Below are 23,523 nucleotides of genomic sequence, written 5' to 3'. Positions count from 1 at the left end.
ACGCTGTTCTGTGCTGTTAGAAAAGAAACTGGTTCTTAGACATTCTGTAAGATAGTAGCGTTCTTCCACAAAAGGCATTTTCAGAAGGCGCACTGCAAAGGGGGTGGCATAACTTTGAGGAATACACTGTAGTTGCTTCTTGTGATGTAGTGCGGTAGAGAGAGTGGCGACTCGCCTGCTTGCTCTTCATTTTGCAGACCTGTGGAGGAAGGAAGTGCATGGCCATAATTCAGCACTTGCCTTCTTTCCACTCGCCTCCACCATAGTAACCCTCCCCCCCCCCCTCCGGTCGCAGAAAACACTTATCCGTTAGAAATTACGAAGTTATAGGTAGGTGATTTCTAGGCAAATACACTGCTTAGTGAGATTTCGTTTATTATTTTTACTGATTATTTCATAACAGCAACTACAAAGGAACAACAAGGTAAGTTATATGATTTATTACTACACTATTTACAGGTATTTAAATGCAAACCAGATGTTATTAAAACCTACTTTTTCAGAATGGAAGTTCGCTCCATAATGTATTTTGCCACGAATTAAGCTGCAGTGAGAGATATACTAGAATGGGACATAACTGAACCATCTATATCCCATACTGTATTATTATCGGTAACCAAATGTAATGGAAGGATTTGTCCCGTGTTATACGTACAAGCCATAAAAAGACTAATTGTACCTCCACGCGGAAGACCTGAAAAACCTCGATGAGCAGTAACAAAAATGCCATGTTATCAAATACTCTACAAGTAATGATTTAAGAAGTCCTAGTGCCAAGTAAAACTAACACCGCAATCTAGAAAATATATGGCCTTTGTTTTTGGCGTTAGGAGTTATCAGTTTAGTGTCTTAACTTTCGGACTTAAGTTGGTTCTTCAGTGTTCATCACTGCTTTACACATAGTACAAGGTGCAGAAATGCTATAAAGTGTAACACTGTATGTTGGCAACATTCTAATAGCAACAGATACTTGGGAAGAACATCAACATAATCTAGAAAGAACACTAGTGAAGTTTTTACAATTAGGTGTAATGGTAAACCTAAAAATATCTAAGTTTGCAAGAGAGGAGATCAAATTTTTAGGCCATATAATATCCTCACAGGGAATACAACCTGTCCCTGAAAAAATTAGCATAGTCAAGAATATCCCATATTCAAACACGAACAAACAGTTAAAAGCATTTCTTGGTCTCCATTTCTTCCGGCGTTTCTTTTCAGATCAGTCATTAAATAGCACAGCATTACTGGGTTTACTTAAGCAAAACGCTTTATGGTTTTGAACACAGGACTGCACCAATGATTTTCATGCAATCAAACAAGGGTTAGTTAATTCAGATATCCTACATCATCCCGAAAAATGTTTTGTGTTGCTGCAGATGCCTCATATACATGTTTGGTCTCGTGTCTGTTTCAAACTGATGAAGAGCAGGATAAGTGTGAAGGAAAAGTGATTAGTTTTGCAAGTAGAGCACTCGCTGAATGCGAGAGTCCTTACTCAGCGACATAATTAGAAACACTACCAAGTGTGTAGGCATTTAAAAAATTCAGTTACTACATTAGTGGTAGAAACATAAGAAGCAGATCCCACAGCTGAAACAGAATAACAATATTACACTTTACACAATAACGTATTGTTCTATAGAAGACATCTTAATACGAATTGTTGTGTGTATGAATACCATCGGAGTGTGTAGTTAAATTTATTTTGTATGCCCATCGTGCCTGGGGACGCTATGCTTGTAGTGGACTGGCCTGACAGCCAATCCACTATGACTGGTAGCCGAAGGGCACGCGTTTAAGCTCACGCAGGCTGGCGTGAGGTCTGGAACAGTTATAGGAGTTGAGTCTAGTAAAAAAAGGAGGTAACTGGTAGAATACTTAACTTTAAAATTCATAATTGATGAACATCTCTCTTGACGGTACATGCTTCATAAGATAAATAGCAAAGGATAAAGGCGCCTTGCTAGGTAGTAGCAAATGACGTAGCTGAAGGCTATGCTAACTATCGTCTCGGCAAATGAGAGCGTACTTTGTCAGTGAACCATTGGTATCAAAGTCGGCTGTACAACTGGGGCGAGTGCTAGGAAGTCTCTCTAGACCTGCCGTGTGGCGGCGCTCGGTCTGCAATCACTGACAGTGGCGACACGCGGGTCCGTCGTATACTAGCGGACCGCGGCCGATTTAAAGGCTACCACCCAGCAAGTGTGGTGTCTGGCGGTGACACCACAATGCTACCACAGAGTATGTAAGAAACATAACCTATTTTGCTAATTTTCAAATCTGCGACGAAAAGTGCATCGGTTATTAAGCACCTGTCATCCGTTAGAAAGCGAAATCCATCAACATGTAAGACTGTAAGCTTATTAGTCTGTCGCTGACATAGAAGACCGCAAACCTTCATTCCTTCCAGTCTGGGCAAGCTGTGCAGTGACTAGAGTACATGTAAAGCTTACTGGGACCGGGTAAATGCTAACTACAATGAAGTAGATAATTCGATTGTAATACTGGCATTTTAATTTGATATTCCCCACAACTGACAAAATTTACAACAAAAATGTGAATTCTTTGTCCACCCACACACTCCTGAGAATTAAGCATTAACAATTTGTAATTACGTGCCCCCTATTACAGGCAGCTACGTTGATAAATACTCGGCTCCTCGCAAGGATAACTACCTGATCAAGAATATTAGGTAAGTTTTTGGAAGTGGTTTAGCGTTGGTGAAAATCTCGCTTCTGAACACACAAAGAGCTCTAAGCGCAGAACTCTGCACGGAACACTTGTTCGTGCAGTGCCGCGATACAGACCGTATATCTCCCTTCGAAGGCGATGGCCAAGACGCCGTCTCCAAGTCCGCACCGCTCGATGGCTGAAGGCGAAGTCCACCTCTCCACAATTCTCCCGTCTCCCCCCACGCGAACGAAAACGCGGCGGAAGAATGTCGAACGCTCTATCATCGCAGAAATCCCTCCAACGGCGTTTCTGAGATCTACCCAATGATCGAGTAGGTCGTAACGCCCCTAGGCAAACGAAATTTCCGTCTTCGCCACGTGTTGCCCAGCACAGGTGGTTCCAGATGCCGGGCTATCCCCAAATGCGCCGTATTGTCCCTGGTTTCCGGTGGCCGCTACCAGCCGCCCACGGCGGGCCGGCGAGCTACGGCCAGCTGCAGACCTTATATTCCACAATTATCAACTTCCGACACTTTTCACCAACGCTTTAGGTTAGTGACTTAATCATGCAGACATGCAGGGAATACTGCTCGAGAGTGTCTCATATTTATCATAATTCAATAGAGTCAAGACCTGATGCTCTTGCCAGTCCCTTTATTATTAATACTACATCTACATCTACATTTATACTCCGCAAGCCACCCAACGATGTGTGGCGGAGGGCACTCTACGTGCCACTGTCATTACCTCCCTTTCCTGTTCCAGTCGCGTATGGTTCGCGGGAAGAACGACTGTCTGAAAGCCTCTGTGCGCGCTCTAATCTCTCTAATTTTACATTCGTGATCTCCTCGGGAGGTGTAAGTAGGGGGAAGCAATATATTCGATACCTCATCCAGACACGCACCCTCTCGAAACCTGGACAGCAAGCTACACCGCGATGCAGAGCGCCTCTCTTGCAGAGTCTGCCACTTGAGTTTGTTAAACATCTCCGTAACGCTATCACGGTTACCAAATAACCCTGTGACGAAACGCGCCGCTCTTCTTTGGATCTTCTCTATCTCCTCCGTCAACCCGATCTGGTACGTATCCCACACTGATGCGCAATACTCAAGTATAGGTCGAACGAGTGTTTTGTAAGCCACCTCCTTTGTTGATGGACTACATTTTCTAAGGACTCTCCCAATGAATCTCAACCTGGTACCCGCCTTACCAACAATTAATTTTATATGATCATTCCACTTCAAATCGTTCCGCACGCATACTCCCAGATATTTTACAGAAGTAACTGCTACCAGTGTTTGTTCCGCTATCATATAATCATACAACAAAGGATCCTTCTTTCTATGTATTCGCAATACATTACATTTGTCTATGTTAAGGGTCAGTTGCCACTCCCTGCACCAAGTGCCTATCCGCTGCAGATCTTCCTGCATTTCGCTACAATTTTCTAATGCTGCAACTTCTCTGTATATTACAGCATCATCCGCGAAAAGCCGCATGGAACTTCCGACACTATCTACTAGCTCATTTATATATATTGTGAAAAGCAATGGTCCCATAACACTCCCCTGTCGCACGCCAGAGGTTACTTTAACGTCTGTAGACGTCTCTCCATTGATAACAACATGCTGTGTTCTGTTTGCTAAAAACTCTTCAATCCAGCCACACAGCTGGTCTGATATTCCGTAGGCTCTTACTTTGTTTATCAGGCGACAATGCGGAACTGTATCGAACGCCTTCCGGAAGTCAAGGAAAATAGCATCTACCTGGGAGCCTGTATCTAATATTTTCTGGGCCTCATGAACAAATAAAGCGAGTTGGGTCTCACACGATCGCTGTTTCCGGAATCCATGTTGATTCCTACATAGTAGATTCTGAGTTTCCAAAAACGACATGATACTCGAGCAAAAAACATGTTCTAAAATTCTACAACAGATCGACGTCAGTGATATAGGTCTATAGTTTTGCGTATCTGCTCGACGGCCCTTCTTGAAGACTGGGACTACCTGTGCCCTTTTCCAATCATTTGGAACCTTCCGTTCCTCTAGAGACTTGCGGTACACGGCTGTTAGAAGGGGGGCAAGTTCTTTCTATTGGTGGTAAGCTAACGTGTAAGTGCCCCTGTCCTGGCACCTTACAAGACTGAATTGCGCTATGTCTAACAATCCTCTTGAAATTGTAGCTGTTAACATTGACGTCCACACCCAACCGTCTGTGGAGATATCAAATACGCTATTGTTTTATATGACATTTTTTTCGAAGTTTGCAAAGTTATATGCAGCTAAGACTACTATGATTGGAGTGATTATCGAAAGAATTTCAAATGATTATATCACCACACTAGGAAAAACCAAGTCACTGCTGACGAACAATGCATCTAACTTCACTGGCTACGAATGGAGAAAGTTTCTGCGAGAAAAATGCAAAAAAAATTTCAATATCACGCTTTATCCCACAAGAAAGTCCTTACAAACAAATGTTCTGAAAATTAAACAAGATATTACGCACTTAAACACGCAAGCAACACACTTGTCTGGCACAGTATTTTGAGCAGGAAGTGAACCACCTTCCCATCATATTATGGCACACAATAAACTCCTGCAGACTTGTACTTGAGTGTCAAAGAAACCAACGAGTGGGTAGATCCTCTTCCGAAGCTTCTGAGGCAAGCACAATACCACGAAGAAAAGGTAAGATCCATTTTAACTGCACTCGTCAAGTGCTGCTTAGAAAATCACAGTATGGCAAGACTCTAAAAAACACGCAAAATTATTAAATAGAAATTATGTTTTATTCAGAACTCACCACAAATCTTCACAAAAAAATTCAGAAACTGGGAGCTAGATTACGAAGGACCATATATCATCACACGCATTCCACACCCAGGTTGTTTGCTCACAAATTCTAGAACCAATAAGATTGAAGGCTTGTACCCACACAGACATCTGAAGAACTTTCAATGTACGGCAAACCAATAAATAAACATTATGAAAGGTAAGTAACAGCTTCAAGAATACCCGTCATCCTGCTCGCCGAACGACTTAAAACATACGAAACGCCATGTATCCTTATTTATTTTGGAATCAGCAGTATATTCGCAATGCGCTTGTATATCAGAGATGCAGGATCTACGCTAGCTGGAGTTATATTCACCTGTTTGCATACGGTCCCACGTGTTAATCTGAAGAACATGTGCAGTAGGACCAATTCGCTTTTGTCTATGCATTTTCTTTGTTGATTATGATTCTTTCTATTTTCACCTGTATAGATATAAGGTTGTTTCTCAGAGTGCAAAGGTGTATCTCAGATTTACACATTGCTGAATACCTTCTAAGATTAAAGTATTTCAATACTATGACATTTATTTTGTGAGGAGAATAGATGACTATGAACTGATTAAACTGAGCGAATAATAGAATGCCAGAGGTTGATGTCCTGTCAATAAATGAAAACATTTGTATAGATACACTTTGTGCCTTGCACCATCCAAACACAACACGAACGCACGCATGTATGTAAAGTACTAGCCTATTTGAAAAGTAAACATCAGTGTTTCACTCACACAAAATACTACTAAACAACATGAATGACAGTGTACTGCTGACGAGAAACTTGTAACTAGAGGTTTTTTTTCCCTCTCCTCTGCTCCCTTTGCGTGAGCATCTGTTTGCTTTGTACTTAAATCATTTCTAACAGTACATACTTTGGTACTGAGCACTCACTTTCTCTGACCTGACTTTTGTGTGTCTACAAGTAAATGAAATATTAACTGTCTGATACATCAATCCTAAATCCAGATTCTAACAAGGGAACCTGCCCATCGCACCCCCCTCAGATTTAGTTATAAGTCGGCACAATAGATAGGCCTTGAAAAACTGAACACAGATCAATCGAGAAAACAGGAAGAAGTTGTGTGGAACTATGAAAAAATAAGCAAAATATACAAACTGAGTAGTCCATGCGCAAGATAAGCAACATCAAGGATAATGCCAGCCAATGGACGCCGTGGTCTCGTGGTTAGCGTGAGCAGTTGAAAAGTGAGAGGTCTTTGGTTCAAGTCTTCCCTCGAGTAAAAATTTTATTTTCGCAAAGTTATGATCTGTCCGTTCGTTCATTGACGTCTCTGTTCACTGTAATAAGTTTAGTGTCTGTGTTTTGCGACTGCACCGCAAAACCGTGCGATTAGTAGACGAAAGGGCGTGCCTCTCCAATGGGAACCGAAAACATTTGATCGCAAGGTCATAGGTCAACCGATTCCTCCACAGGAAAACACGTCTGATGTATTCTATACGACACTGGTGACGGCATGAGCGTCACATGACAGGAATATGTTGTTGACCCACCTAACTTGTACACTTGGCGAATGGGCAAAAAGATTATTCTACCTTGCCCGATTTAGGTTTTCTTGTGTATGTGATAATCACTCCCAAAAAAGTGATGAAAACATAAGAGTTTGTCACATAAACTGCAAGAAATGAATGCAACAGTTTCGCAGTCGCACAGTTTTCCCTGTGCTCTGTCAAAACATATGTTTTTAACGTTTTCAAATTTTTCCGTGTGTAGACCGTCAAATCCTGCATATGCCCAAGCAAATCTGAACATGTCCTGGAATTTTGGAGAGCGAAGATGATTATGTGTGAGTGCCTGAACTTTGATAATTGTCTGAAAATAAAAAATTAAACTTTTCGCTAGAGGGAAGACTTGAACCAAGGACCTCTCGTTCCGCAGCTGCTCACGCTAACCACGAGACCACGGCGCTCTTTGGCTCAAAATTTCCTTGATGTTTCTTATTTTGCGGATGGACTACTCAGTTTGTATATTTTTCTTATTTTCTTCATAGTTCCACACAACTTCTTCCTGTTTTCTCGGTTGATCTGTGTTCAGTTTTTCAAGGCCTATCCACTGTGCCAACTTATAACTAAATCTGAGGGGGGTGCGATGGGGAGGTTCCCTTGTAAGTATATTTTCAAGGCTGAAAATAGGATAAATGAAATATGTAAAAATATGTGACGAGTAAGAAAACGAACTTGTTAGATAAAATGACTTGGACAGAGAATCTGTAAAAATAAAAGCCTCTACTAAATAAGGAGTCACGTACAAAAGTACCTAAATTTCTATTATGGCGAAAACAAACTAATGGTGTTTATTTGATAAACAGCGACCAATCTTGTGTTGGGGCAGAGAATTAGTGCAATGTGCCTAATCCCGGTCCATGGCGGGCTGTTAAACGAATATTAGGACAAGTACACAGCATTTCTGCCGGGTACAAAGATAGATGTGCACTTATCTAATGGAAAAACTGAAGCTGCTTCCTCCAGGGGGGGTTTATGCTACCGTAGAGGTATCGGTGGATTCCACTGCACAGGAACGCAAAAGGCGTCTCCAACAACAGTCCTCTACAAGAAAACGTAACATAGTACAAACAGGAGTCGCAGCGTCCAACGATCATGTCTGGACCAAACTGCGGATGCCCCTACAGTAGAAAGTGATTGTCGTCGAATGGTTGTTCGGTGCACGTGACTGAACATTCAAATGTAAATATATGTAAGCAAAACATGGACACGATAATACAGGGCTATTACAAATGATTGAAGCGATTTCATAAATTCACTGTAGCTCCGTTCATTGACATATGGTCACGACACACTACAGATACGTAGAAAAACTCATATATAGTTTTGTTCGGCTGAAGCCGCACTTCAGGTTTCTGCCGTCAGAGCGCTCGAGAGCGCAGTGAGACAAAATGGCGACAGGAGCCGAGAAAGCGTATGTCGTGCTTGAAATGCACTCACATCAGTCAATCATAACAGTGCAACGACACTTCAGGACGAAGTTCAACAAAGATCCACTAACTGCTAACTCCATTCGGCGATGGTATGCGCAGTTTAAAGCTTCTGGATGCCTCTGGAAGGGGAAATCAACGGGTCGGCCTGCAGTGAGCGAAGAAACGGTTGCACGCGTGCGGGCAAGTTCTACGCGTAGCCCGCGGAAAATTGGCTCATGCCACAACTGGAGACCGACAGCGCCGACTTCATCTTTCAACAGGATGGTGCTCCACCGCACTTCCATCATGATGTTCGGCATTTCTTAAACAGGAGATTGGAAAACCGATGGATCGGTCGTGGTGGAGATCATGATCAGCAATTCATGTCATGGCCTCCACGCTCTCCCGACTTAACCCCATGCGATTTCTTTCTGTGGGGTTATGTGAAAGATTCAGTGTTTAAACCTCCTCTACCAAGAAACGTGCCAGAACTGCAAGCTCGCATCAACGATGCTTTCGAACTCATTGATGGGGACATGCTGCGCCGAGTGTGGGAGGAATTTGATTATCGGCTTGATGTCTGCCAAATCACTATAGGGGCGCATATCGAACATTTGTGAATGCCTAAAAAAACTTTTTGAGTTTTTGTACATGTGTGCAAAGCATTTTGAAAATATCTCAAATAATAAAGTTATTGTAGAGCTGTGAAATCGCTTCAATCATTTGTAATAACCCTGTATTCGTGTGAACTTGTCAACTTCTGACTTCTGTAGATAAGCAGAGTACTATAACGACGGAAAAGGAAAATCGAACACACAGGGTGTTACAAAAAGGTACGGCCAAACTTTCAGGAAACATTCCTCACACACAAAGAAAGAAAATACGTTATGTGGTAATGTGTCCGGAAACGCTTACTTTCCATGTTAGAGCTCATTTTATTACTTCTCTTCAAATAACATTAATCATGGAATGGAAACACACAGCAACAGAACGTACCAGCGTGACTTCAAACACTTTGTTACAGGAAATGTTCAAAATGTCCTCCGTTAGCGAGGATACATGTATCCACCCTCCGTCGCATGGAATCCCTGATGTGCTGATGCAGCCCTGGAGAATGGCGTATTGTATCACAGCCGTCCACAATACGAGCACGAACAGTCTCTACATTTGGTACCGGGGTTGCGTAGACAAGAGCTTTCAAATGCCCCCATAAATGAAAGTCAAGAGGGTTGAGGTGAGGAGAGCGTGGAGGCCATGGAATTGGCCCGCCTCTTCCAATCCATCGGTCACCGAATCTGTTGTTGAGAAGCGTACGAACACTTCGACTGAAATGTGCAGGAGCTCCATCGTGCATGAACCACATGTTGTGTCGTACTTGTAAAGGCACATGTTCTAGCAGCACAGGTACAGTATACGATATGAAATCATGGCGGTGAATCGAGGAAGTACAGTACATACTGACGAAACTAAAATGAGCTCTAACATCGAAGTTCAGCGTTTCCGGACACATGTCCACATAACATCTTTTCTTTATTTGTGTGTGAGGAATGTTTCCTAAAAGTTTGGCCGTACCTTTTTGTAACACCCTGTATAATTTCCTCTGAATTCAAGCTACACCTTTGCACTGAGCAATATCCATGTCTCTCCACTCAGTAAAATCAAATGAAAAGAAATAATTCATATTGTACAAGTGTAAACATTGCAAACTCACGATACTATTCAAATTTTATCTGTTGTATATGTATTTATCTACGTATTTTAACTATGTGTGTGCACGGTAGAAGTGCATCTTTTTCAAGAGACTGATAGCTTGGTACAAATATTTCGCGGATCCCGGAACTTCAGCACTGCTACAAGAATACGAGCAGTCACGGGGGTGAGAAGGAAGAAAACAGCGCGGTGTACGTGGATCGCGGGCAGTACTGGCGGAAATCACACTGGCTGCCGTCCAGTGACGTCACGCAACCCGCATCTGACGTCACTCTTCCACAGTACTTGCGACCTGCATCGTGTGTCGTCCCCAAGTCGACAAGTGTCTCAACTGTGCTCTGTCACACAACAGAGTTGCTCACAAGTCATGCTGACGTATACTGGTGGACAAGCCAGCGCAAGGAACTTGATTTATTGGATTGCTCTTGTCGAACATGTAAAAATGTGTATATTAATTTTTTTCTTTTCCCTGAGTTGAATGAGTGCTCCCAGTAAAGCAACAAATTGTCTCGTAGTCATTCAAGGGTGCATTGTAATAACATTTTCTAAAAAAATTACTTTTCGTGTAAAATTCTGTGTAAAGATTGTGACAGAAGAGTCGATATATTAATATTTGAGTCATCTACATCTACATCTACATCCATATTCCGCAAGCCACCTGACGGTGTGTGGCGGAGGGTACCTTGAGTACCTCTATCGGTTCTCCCTTCTTAACTGTAGTATTTTCGGTGAAGAGTTCTTTATTACAATGATGGCATCTTGTGCAGCGTTTGGTTGCCCCGAAATATACTTCAGTTTATAGATAAAGTTCTTTTAAAACAACCAAAACTGCAAACACTTTTTACGAGATTGCGAGATTAAGCCAGTGAATTTACAGCCTGAACATAAGGAATGACATAGTTACTTTAGTTACCATGCAGGTTTTCTATTGGAGAGGTACACCTGCCCAATATCGTGTAGTAGACCCCCCCCCCACCCCCGGGCACGCAGAACTGCCGCAACATGACGTGGCATGTACTCGACTAATGTCTGTAGTAGTGCTGGAGGGAACTGGCACCAAGAATCCTGCAGGGCTGTCCGTAAATACGTAGAGTATGACGGGGTGGAGATCTATTCTGAACAGCACGTTGCAAGGCATCTCAGATATGCTCAATAATGTTCATGTCTGGGGACTGGGGGCCAGCGGAAGTGTTTAAACTCAGAAGAGTGTTCCTGTAACCACTCTGTAACAATTCTGGGCGTGTGCGAAGTCGCATTGTCCTGCTGGAACTGCCCAAGTGCGTCAGAATGCACAATGGTCATGAATGAATGTAGGTGATCAGACAGGATGCTTACGTACGTGTCACCTGTCAGTGTCATATCTAGACGTACCAAGGGTCCCATATCACTCCAACTCCACACGCCTCAAACCATTACACAACCTCCACCAGCTTGAACAGTGACCTGCTGACATGCAGGGTCCATGGATTCATGAGGTTGTCTCCATACCCATACACGTCGATCTGCTCGATACTACACTCCTGGAAATGGAAAAAAGAACACATTGACACCGGTGTGTCAGACCCACCATACTTGCTCCGGACACTGCGAGAGGGCTGTACAAGCAATGATCACACGCACGGCACAGCGGACACACCAGGAACCGCGGTGTTGGCCGTCGAATGGCGCTAGCTGCGCAGCATTTGTGCACCGCCGCCGTCAGTGTCAGCCAGTTTGCCGTGGCATACGGAGCTCCATCGCAGTCTTTAACACTGGTAGCATGCCGCGACAGCGTGGACGTGAACCGTATGTGCAGTTGACGGACTTTGAGCGAGGGCGTATAGTGGGCATGCGGGAGGCCGGGTGGACGTACCGCCGAATTGCTCAACACGTGGGGCGTGAGGTCTCCACAGTACATCGATGTTGTCGCCAGTGGTCGGCGGAGGGTGCACGTGCCTGTCGACCTGGGACCGGACCGCAGCGACGCACGGATGCACGCCAAGACCGTAGGATCCTACGCAGTGCCGTAGGGGACCGCACCGCCACTTCCCAGCAAATTAGGGACACTGTTGCTCCTGGGGTATCGGCGAGGACCATTCGCAACCGTCTCCATGAAGCTGGGCTACGGTCCCGCACACCGTTAGGCCGTCTTCCGCTCACGCCCCAACATCGTGCAGCCCGCCTCCAGTGGTGTCGCGACAGGCGTGAATAGAGGGACGAATGGAGACGTGTCGTCTTCAGCGATGAGAGTCGCTTCTGCCTTGGTGCCAATGATGGTCGTATGCGTGTTTGGCGCCGTGCAGGTGAGCGCCACAATCAGGATTGCATACGACCGAGGCACACAGGGCCAACACCCGGCATCATGGTGTGGGGAGCGATCTCCTACACTGGCCGTACACCACTGGTGATCGTCGAGGGGACACTGAATAGTGCACGGTACATCCAAACCGTCATCGAACCCATCGTTCTACCATTCCTAGACCGGCAAGGGAACTTGCTGTTCCAACAGGACAATGCACGTCCGCATGTATCCCGTGCCACCCAACGTGCTCTAGAAGGTGTAAGTCAACTACCCTGGCCAGCAAGATCTCCGGATCTGTCCCCCATTGAGCATGTTTGGGATTGGATGAAGCGTCGTCTCACGCGGTCTGCACGTCCAGCACGAACGCTGGTCCAACTGAGGCGCCAGGTGGAAATGGCATGGCAAGCCGTTCCACAGGACTACATCCAGCATCTCTACGATCGTCTCCATGGGAGAATAGCAGCCTGCATTGCTGCGAAAGGTGGATATACACTGTACTAGTGCCGACATTGTGCATGCTCTGTTGCCTGTGTCTATGTGCCTGTGGTTCTGTCAGTGTGATCATGTGATGTATCTGACCCCAGGAATGTGTCAATAAAGTTTCCCCTTCCTGGGACAATGAATTCACGGTGTTCTTATTTCAATTTCCAGGAGTGTATTTGAAACGAGACTCGTCCGAACATGGCAACATGTTTCCAGTCGTCAACAGTCCAGTGTCGGCGTTGAGGGGCCCAGGCGAGGCGTAAAGCTTTGTGTCGTGCAGTTATCAAGAATGCATGAGTGGGCCTTCGGCTCCGAAAGCCCACGTCGACGATTTTTCGCACGTTGACACTTGGTGATGGCCCATCATTTAAATCTGCACCAATTTGCGGAAGGGTTGCACTTGTATCACGTTGAACGATTTTCTTCAGTCGTTGTTGGTCCCGTTCTTGCAAGATCTTTTTCCGGCCGCAACCGTCTCGGGGATTTGAAGCTTTACCGGATTCCTGATAATCACGACACTCGTGAAATGGAAGTATGGGAAAATCTCCACTTCATCGCTACCTCGGAGATGCTGTGTCCCATCGCTCGTGCGCCGAATATAACAGTGCGTTCAAACTCAGTTTAATCTTGATAACATCAGAGAGGGAGACCGGCTCGTAAGCGCAATCGCGACATGCCTCCAATGAAATCTGATCCAAATAAACAACGGCGTTGAAATTTCAGAGAAAATTATGCAGACGAATGGAATTCTCCAAGGTGATGCTTTGAGTGCAACGCTGTTCAGCATGTATTCAGCAGAGGTGACAAACGTAATGGACGAAGATTCAGAGGGAGAAATGATTCTGTGCCTGGACGACAGGTTGATAGGATTAACTGCAAGAGAGGACTTACAGAAGCCACTACAAAGATTAGAAACTTGGACAAGGGAAAATAACCTAAAAGTAAACCAAGAGAAGTCGGTTGATGTGACATTCAGGAACGGAGGGAGAACGCCACAGTACAACTCTATACAATGATCGCTACAAGTGACGGGAAATACAAGAACCTGGACATCACATTACAGTCAAGAGCAACATGTTTCGTTATCGTTATTCAGGGAACAGCAGCAGCAAGGACCGACGTTTTCATGCATTATGCCGAACAGCACAGCGATGACAGTATTCAAATCGGCAGTGATTCAAATGGCTCTGAGCACTATGGGACTCAACTGGTGAGGTCATTAGTCCCCTAGAACTTAGAACTAGTTAAACCTAACTAACCTAAGGACATAACAAACATCCATGCCCGAGGCAGGATTCGAACCTGCGACCGTAGCGGTCTTGCGGTTCCAGACTGCAGCGCCTTTAACCGCACGGCCACTTCGGCCGGCAAAATCGGCAGTGGCGCCGGTCATAACGTGTACATTAGAGATCATATGGGAAAAACTTAAGATCGGCGATATTGGCACGGTGTCACCGCGCGGTAAAAGGAAAAAAAAAATGGAAAAAGTTGCCCATGAAACGGATTCTAGGAGTGGGAGAATAGCGCCATCCCAATTTACATACGAACCCATGAAGGAGATATATTTCGTGGAGTACTCCAGAGCCGAGCGGTTCTAGGCGTTTCAGTCCGGAACCGAGCTGCTGCTACGGTCGCAGGTTCGAATCCTGCCTCGGGCATGGATGTGTGTGATGTCCTTACGTTAGTTAGGTTTAAGTAGTTCTAAGTCTAGGGGACTGATGACCTCAGATGTCAAGTCCGATAGTACTGAGAGCCATTTGAACCATTTTTGTTTGAAGTACTTCAGATTACAGCACTGGCAGTTTTCCGCGGGACCATATCAGGAACTGATTACCACGGACCGGAAGCAGACAGAGTTCTACAATACACCAACCATGCTAGATGACCACTGGACCAGAGAGTGTAAAAACCAGAGGCATGCAACAGTACTTGCAATACACGGATTTCGTCACAAAATGTATACCAACAACAAATTACACGAACTGACCGGATAGTGTAAATGTGAGCTATGCGGTTAAGGCTGTGAAAAATACCATGTTATAATGAGTGCCAAGAGAACGAAAACTATAGCAAACTGTAGCAAAGACTAAAACTTGTATATTAATGGACAATGCGAGCACACTTTTCTCATCAATAACAAAATAGTACACAGTGCCGGAAAAAAGGCAACACTGCCCAAGGAAAAGTTTATTTTATTGACAAGTGATGTGCAGGTAGGTCATCATTACAGTAGTATGTGGTAACAAACTGAGACCAAATGAAACACACACGTCACAGTAATATTCTTACACTCACTCAATATGAGCACTTTCCTGTACACTACAGCGTCATCAGCAAAACAGCGACAAATTATTGCTCACTGTGCCTGTCAGGTCATTTGTGTACACAGGGAATAAAAGGGGTGCCAACACACTTCCATGGGGTACTTCCGGCAATACCCTTGTCTCTGATGAATACTCGCCGGCGACGACTACGTACTGGGTTCTATTACTTAAAAAGTCTTGGAGCCATCCACGTACCTGGAAACCTAAAACTGTGTTCGGACTTTCGTCAACACTTATTTCAGCCATAAACGAGAAGAAGTGCAAATGTGGACTCCACTTCCTGTTGTGCTTAATGACCGGCGCTTGGCTTTTTTGCCTGTGGTCACGTGATTTAGTTGCTGGTTCAAACTTTAAAACGTCAGAGGTAGGAGCATCAGCGGCCCATCGATGTTACTGAGCGGCTGTCCTGGAACCAGGTATTACTTTCAGGTGGCCTCTCTTCCAGCAGCAAGAAAAATTTTATTTTCTGGATTTCGGGTAATTATTGACCGAATTTAAAAAGTTAAAAAGCTTTCATAATCTACTCCTAAGGAAATGTAATCGTATGTTAAAATGAGCTCTTTTCGTACGTCGCGATAGCAGTGTAGATTGTTCCAAGATGACAAGTCTCAACAGTCCTATGCTGCCATCATATGATCTTGTTGAACTTGTTACAAAACTGTCATGCTGCATTACATGAAGCCAAACCATAAAAGGCGCTTACCACGTATACATGGCTCGATAAAAAACCAGTTGCTGAAATGCATAAAGTTGGTAAAATGTAGTCAGTTGATAAATACACACTGCTGATAAAATGCATACACTTGATAAAATTCTCGTATTGGTGGTAAGAATCATGTTCGTCACCAAGATGCATGGATGATATAGGAATTTTATCAGCTGTGTGCATTCTATCAACTGCGTGCATTTCGGAAACTGGATTTTTGTCAAGACATGTATGCGTGGGGATTGTCATTTTTGCTTTGACATCGTGTAATGCAACACGGCAATTTTCTAACAAGTTCATTAAGACAATATGGCAGCATAACACTGTTGAAACCGGTCACCTCGGAACAATAAAATGCGTCTACACTACGATCGCGGCGTACGAAATGCGTTATCTCCAGCCCTGGCGGTAGCCCCACAGCACGAAACGTGTACGTTACGTATATTAAAAGTGTAACACAAGAAGACGAATATTAAATTTTTTTCTCTTGAGGCAACGTAACTGAAGGCACGCGTCCATCCAGTATTCCAGAATGAGAGCACTTAGCGACTTTCACCAAACTTTGCACATAATTTAAAACCTTTACGAAAGTTTCTCTGGCTGAAACCCCACAGGGAAGTATGAAAGGAAAAACGTTTCTCGCTGTTCCTGCAGTAAAACTTCAGCAGCAGTGATGACGTTTAATTTATTACTTCTTTACTACAGGCACTATTGCGCTATTCACAACACATTTTCACATATACCACTGAATACAACTCAGAAATTATTTCATTCTACGACACATAGTTCAGAAGATATGACGTCATAGAAATACGTGAAAAACTACGTTCTGCTTAAAATTGCGCGGAATAGAAGTTCAACATCAGGCGAGACGTTTTAATTTATTGCTTCTTTAGTACTACTAACCCTATTCGCAACACCTTTGCAGGCAGTATAGACATATACCACTGAATGTGTCAGGAAAATTATATCATGACGTCATATACAGTCAGATATGCGAAAACTTGGTTTTGCTTAAAAATGATACGTAAATTACTCAGATTATATCCATCCAGTGTTTCATAATGAGAGCACTTGCGACTTCCAACAAGTTTCAAGCATAATTTCAAAACTTTCCTAAACTCTTCCTCGCTTTCATGCTTAACGTCATTAGTAATCAGATGTTTGAAGCTGTTTTACACATGGGACATCGATTCTTTAAAGAATCTGGGATAGTGTTAGTCGCACGTATCCATCAAGAAGGCATATAAGGGGAGATGGCGCTACAGACTTGAGCTGTAGATTGTTCATTGTTTTGAAGCCGGCGTCGCTATGTTAGTTTGTCCAAAACACTAGCGTAGGCTTGCTTCTTAGTTTCTGACGTGTGCATGCAAGAGCTGTTGTAAATTGTGTGCTTTCGTGAGTAATATAACATGACGAAGGTGTTCTCGGACGATTTAATGGTATTAAGTGCCTGTTGATCCGGTAACACGACACATTTCGCCTTGTTAATGTAACTTTTTTGTGATACGTTTCAAATAACCAAGAAGAGAAGTATGTGATACGAAAAGACGGCTTTCATAATCCACCATTTTTCTTAATACGGACTGACGAAATTGATGGTCGGGTAGTGTCCTCTTCCCGAGTGTGATGAGAACATATTTTGCCATCTTTGGTTGGTTTCCAGTCTTTCCTTCTCGAAATGTTCACAAGAGAGAATTTCGAGCTGGACTGATAGGAAATCTAAAGTTAAATGATCGAAACAAATTCACTACAATAAAATTAAACTGCAAAACTAAAATTTACGCATATAAATGAAAATATTGCTTGAACGAGTCCACTTGCGAACGAAAAGTGATTCCTCCACACTTTAATCAGGACCACTTGTACAATTGTAAATAATGCGAGCTGGCATTCTTTATAAAAAAAACTTCCACATAAAGGTAAACCCGAATTTCCACAGGCATGAATTTCTTACACGTGCATCCACCAATCACTAGGCTTACATAGACGTTAGCGTTTCCTCACGTCGAAGCTGGAAATGCAATGTACGCGAACTTCAAGATGGCGACAATTATGATCGAAGGGATTATAGTGACGTTGATGAACAAGAACCGGACACACAAATGTTGAGTATGGAAATGGACATCTCGCAGGAATCATCTGGGAGCATCCAATACTCTATTACGCGAATTACCTGCCGAGGGCGACGTTTCCTTCGAAAATCGTTTTCGAATTAGTAAAATCAATTTTGAAATCTCTTTGAGTCATTTTTCTGACTTGGTACAAAAGTTAATACTCGTATCTAAGATGACATTCCAGCTCGCAATAAATTACACGTAACATTGAAATATCTGGCAACTGTAGTCACTGCAATATATGTATCGCATCCTAAGAGCACTGTTTTTAAATTTTGTATGTTACCTACAAAACGCTGAAGGTATATCGGAAAGTAAGCTTTGTTTTTATTTGCTGGGTTATTCTTATAGGTCATTGGTGGTGTGAGTATCCTTAATTTCGTAAGAAAACTTTTTAACACTGTGCAGAACAGTTACTACTCAGTGATAGCGCCAATACGAACACTACTATATTTGCATAGATTTTTAATGAGGGTCAAGAGCAGTTCTGAATCTCTAATGCGCAAATACATAACCATTACATCGTAATATTTACACTTAATGCCTACAGCGAAAAGTTATCGTCATTATACTGAAATAAAAAAAATACCTTCACAGTACTGACTGCTCTGCTGTAATATGAGCTTCAGAAGGGTTACACTCTCAGTTATAATATTTTTTTATCCTTTTGGTCACATCAAACGATGTTGAGTAATTCTGTTATAAATAAGTGATTATAAAGATTTGGTGGATGGTAGAAAGATGTTTGTGTCGCACTTTTTAAGAACAGTTTATTACTTTAAAACTTTATTTATTTAATTAGTCGAAGACTAAGCCTATTACTCTGGCATGACACTAACTTTTCACATAAACAAACACAAAATTCTAGATCTGTGCTGACCAAAGAACTAGAGTAAAACGACAGCAGATCTACGTACAGGGAGCTACTGAAACTCGTAGGCGATCGTGAGGGAAGCGACATTGTGCAACAAAGTAGAACGGCTTTCAACATTCGTAACTTACGCATAAGTTGCAATGATAGTGTACAAGTTGAATGCTTGCACATGGGAGCTGACTTACGGGAGTGAGTGGCGATGGGAGTAGGCACGTGTAAGAAGTTCATGTCTGAGGAAACCCGGCTTAATGTATAGCCCTACTAACGTGGCGGAAGTCGGCTCCAAGTCCGCGATGTCGTGACCTGCGTGGTATAGTCTGTCGGTAAACTGAAGAGCGAGCGAGCGAGTCCGAACTCTGCCTATCCTGCTACGTCACAGGGCGCTTCTACAGGCTGTTTCACAACGTAGTACCGTCCCTGCCGCGGCGCGCGCTTTAAATCTGTGGCGACGCCGTGCACAGGTACGTCCCGGCTGCGTTTATGTTTAGACAAACTCGTTAAAAGTATAAGGAAAACAAAAGACGATAGCTTCTTTCGAAACACAACGTTATAGAGGAGATAATATTAACATAAGAACGAAAGTCAGGATTATACTACAAAGATAGAACCAAATGACTATTCATGTGAATGTATGTTCCTCTATTCGTAAAACGAACCGGATATAGTGCAATCAGTCTGTAGAATTTAAGGCTTGTTCTTACTTTGTGTTTTTACTAGAAGGCAGAAGTTTTCTTTGAAGGGCTGCATTGAAACTTAACAATTCCTCCAACACGAAGAGTGTGTAAGAAGCAACAAGAAATTTATAATTTCGTGTGTTGTATTAGTTCGATTCGCACTGTCTTCGTGAACATGTCTGAAAAGTATTTCCAGGTAAATCCCATTTCACGCAATGTCTTATGTAAAACATCTTTCTGCCAAGGAAAATGTATTTTTTGTTTCACAGCAGTAAGTAATTTCCGTAATGTGGCCACTATTTTTTGGTTTATGTAAAAGTCCTGCATCGTTTGTCGAATGACCGATTTTGTGGAACTGTCTATAAGGATGGGTTTCCTCCCTAAATTATTAGTTTTCCTTCGCGGCGATTCCAGTAAACCATGCGCCTTGTTTTCGCGTTCCCTCCTTATGCGTCCGATTGTGGTGAGGCTGACGTTTGCATAAACTGCAGGCCTTTGATTGGGACTGGTAATATTAGCCAACAGTTCTTTTTGTGTCGCCTCCTAAACACACGCTGTAATAACGTTAGAGACGATCTAACGCTCGTTACTCTGCAAATACCTTCTCTTCTTCGTATTCTGCACATTTTCTTGCAATGCAGGGCCATTATCCATCACTTCCGGATACTGAAGTATATCAGTGAGTACACGAAGTCAACTGACTGACTCTGGCAACTAAGATCCCACGGACAGAAACGATGTATATCACTGCACGCCGAACTACACCGCTAGACACGTAACGTGCAACTGCTCTGTAGGCTGGTGGTAGAGTTCTTCCAGGAAAGGCGACTTCCTCCACCAGAAGCGCTGCTCGCTCTTGAGTTTACAGACAGACTGCAACGTCCCCTTTAGAACAATTTATACACGACTTTGCTTAACCTGACACACAATGTTTTTAGCGCAACGCAATCTGAATTTCAAAAATCCCTACAAAAGAATGGCCCTGAGTAACATTAAACTATACCTTTCAGAAATCACTTACCTCACAAAAATCTTCATTACTCGAACTACTGCAATACAGCGAGCACCACTACTGCCAGCTTAATATCATCAAAAGTCATAATATATGTAATTTCAAAACTCCGCCATCTCTCTCCTCACATCCACCACTGCTGGCGGCTCACCTCTAACTGCGCAACGCTACGCGCTGTTCACATCCAGCTGCCGCTGCCCAACACTACAATGGCAGACAACAATGCAAACTAGCCACATACTGCACACAGCACAGCCAGTGATTTTCATACAGAGCGCTACGTGGCATTACCAATATCAAAATCTAAACAGCCTACTTACATAGCCCCCATGCTCCCCACAAAAAATTTCACAAAATATTTTTGGGCAGTGGCCAATAATGATTTGATAAAATTTTTCATAATTACAATAACAAAGATATCAAATGCACACACTTATTTATACAATGTTGGTCAAAAGCTAAAATTTGCTCACAGTCCATAAAGACATTCCAGATTGTTCATCACAGTAAAATTTCAGTGTTTTTTTTTTCACAGTCTCATTAGTAAAAAAAATTGCACACACAAGTAGTGGATTTCCATGCAGTCTTGAAGAAGTAGTGGTGTGCTTCCAACGGAAAGACAGTCCTGACTCTTGACATGCTGACAGGTAATGGGCCACAACAGAGCAAACCCACAGCAGAGTCATTCGACGTTTTGAAGAATATTGGTAGGTAGGTCATCACAGAGCAGACCCACTGTAGTCCTGGTAGAGAGTATGGTATTGGTGGGCCACCAGAGGTGCAGACCCACTGCAGTCCTTGTAGAAATTGTGGACAGGCCCACTGTAGTCCCGGTAGAGATTGTGGTATTGGTGGGCCACCAGAGGTGCAGACCCACTGTAGTCCTTGTAGAAATTGTGGACAGGCCCACTGTAGTCCCGGTAGAGATTTTGGTATTGGTGGGCCACCAGAGGTGCAGACACACTGTAGTCCTTGTAGAAATAATGGTATTGGTGGGTCATCAGAGATGCAGACCCACTGTAACGAAAATTTTTTTCAAATCATTATTGGCCACTGCCCAAAAATATTTTGTAAAATTTTTTGTGGGGAGCATGGCGGCTATAGTAAGTAGGCTGTTTATATTTTCTTATTGGCAACGTTACATAGCGCTCTGTATGAAAATCACTGGCTGTGCTGTGTGCAGCCTGTGGCTAGTTTGCATTGTTGTCTGCCATTGTAGTGTTGGGCAGCGGCAGCTGGATATGAAGAGCGCCAGCAGTGGTGGATGTGGGGAGAGATATTAGTAGTTAGTGCCTTCAGTAGTTTGAATCTTTTTTTTAGCTGGCAGTAGTGGCGCTCGCTGTATTGCAGTAGTTCGAGTAATGAAGATTTTTGTGAGGTAAGTTATTTGTGAAAGGTATAGTTTGATGTTACTCAGGGCCATTCTTTTGCAGGGATCTTTGATAGTCAGATTGCGTTGCGCTAAATAATATTGTGTGTCAGTATAAGCACAGTCGTGTATAAATTGTTCAAAGGGGACGTTTCAAGACTATATCCACGGTCTAAGAGCCGCAGCAGCAGGTAGAGGTAGCGCGGACGCTCCGTGCAGCTGGCAGGCGGACCAGCGCCGCCGTGCCGCGCACGTGCGTGGCGCTCGCCAGATCGATAGCGCGCGTGACCGAGCGACCTGCAGACAGCCCAGCTTCGGCGCAGCGCGGCGTACGCCTGCCGTCTGTCTTGTTGTTTCGTGACTGGTGCTTGGTGGCTGGTGCTCGGTGCCTGATGCTTGGTGCTTGTTGCCTGCTGCTTGGTGGCTGGTGCTCGGTGCCTTGTTCTTGGTGCTTGGTGCCTGGTGCTTGGTACCTGGGCTTGCTGTGTAGTGCTTGGTGCCTGGTGCTCAGTGTCTAGAGCATGGTGCCTGGTGCCTGGCCGCTGGTACACGGTGCCTTGTTCTTGGTGCTTGGTGCCTGGTGCTTGGTACCTGGGCTTGCTGTGTAGTGCTTGGTGCCTGGTGCTCAGTGCCTAGTGCATGGTGCCTGGTGGCTGGCCGCTGGAGCACGGTGCCTTGTTCTTGGTGCTTGGTGCCTGGTGCTTGGTACCTGGGCTTGCTGTGTAGAGCTTGGTGCCTGGTGCTCGGTGCCTAGTGCATGGTGCCTGGCCGCTGGTGCACGGTGCCTTGTTCTTGGTGCTTGGTGCCTGGTGCTTGGTACCTGGGCTTGCTGTGTAGTGCTTGGTGCCTGGTGCTCAGTGCCTAGTGCATGGTGCCTGGTGCCTGGCAGCTGGTGCATGGTGCCTTGTTCTTGGTGCTTGGTGCCTGGTGCTTGGTACCTGGGCTTGCTGTGTAGTGCTTGGTGCCTGGTGCTCAGTGCCTAGTGCATGGTGCCTGGTGCCTGGCAGCTGGTGCACGGTGCCTTCTTCTTGGTGCTTGGTGCCTGGTGCTTTTTTCCTGGGCTTGCTGTGTAGTGCTTGGTGGCTGGTGCTCAGTGCCTAGTGCATGGTGCCTGGTGCCTGGCAGCTGGTGCACGTTGCCTTGTTCTTGGTGCTTGGTGCCTGGTGCTTGGTACCTGGGCTTGCTGTGTAGTGCTTGGTGCCTGGTACTCAGAGCCTAGTGCATGGTGCCTGGTGCCTGGCAGCTGGTGCATGGTGCCTTGTTCTTGGTGCTTGGTGCCTGGTGCTTGGTACCTGGTGCTTGCTGCGTAGTGCTTGGTGCCTGGTGCTCAGTGCCTAGTGCATGGTGCCTGGCCGCTGGTGCACGGTGCCTTGTTCTTGGTCCTTGGTGCCTGGTGCTTGGTACCTGGGCTTGCTGTGTAGTGGTTGGTGGCTGGTGCTCAGTGCCTAGTGCATGGTGCCTGGTGCCTGGCAGCTGGTGCATGGTGTCTTGTTCTTGGTGCTTGGTGCCTGGTGCTTGGTGCTTGGTGCCTGGTGCT

The sequence above is a fragment of the Schistocerca cancellata genome, chromosome 5, assembly GCF_023864275.1.
Source record: "Schistocerca cancellata isolate TAMUIC-IGC-003103 chromosome 5, iqSchCanc2.1, whole genome shotgun sequence".
NCBI classification, from domain to species: Eukaryota; Metazoa; Arthropoda; class Insecta; order Orthoptera; family Acrididae; genus Schistocerca; species Schistocerca cancellata.
This window is presented reverse-complemented; position numbering follows the sequence as displayed.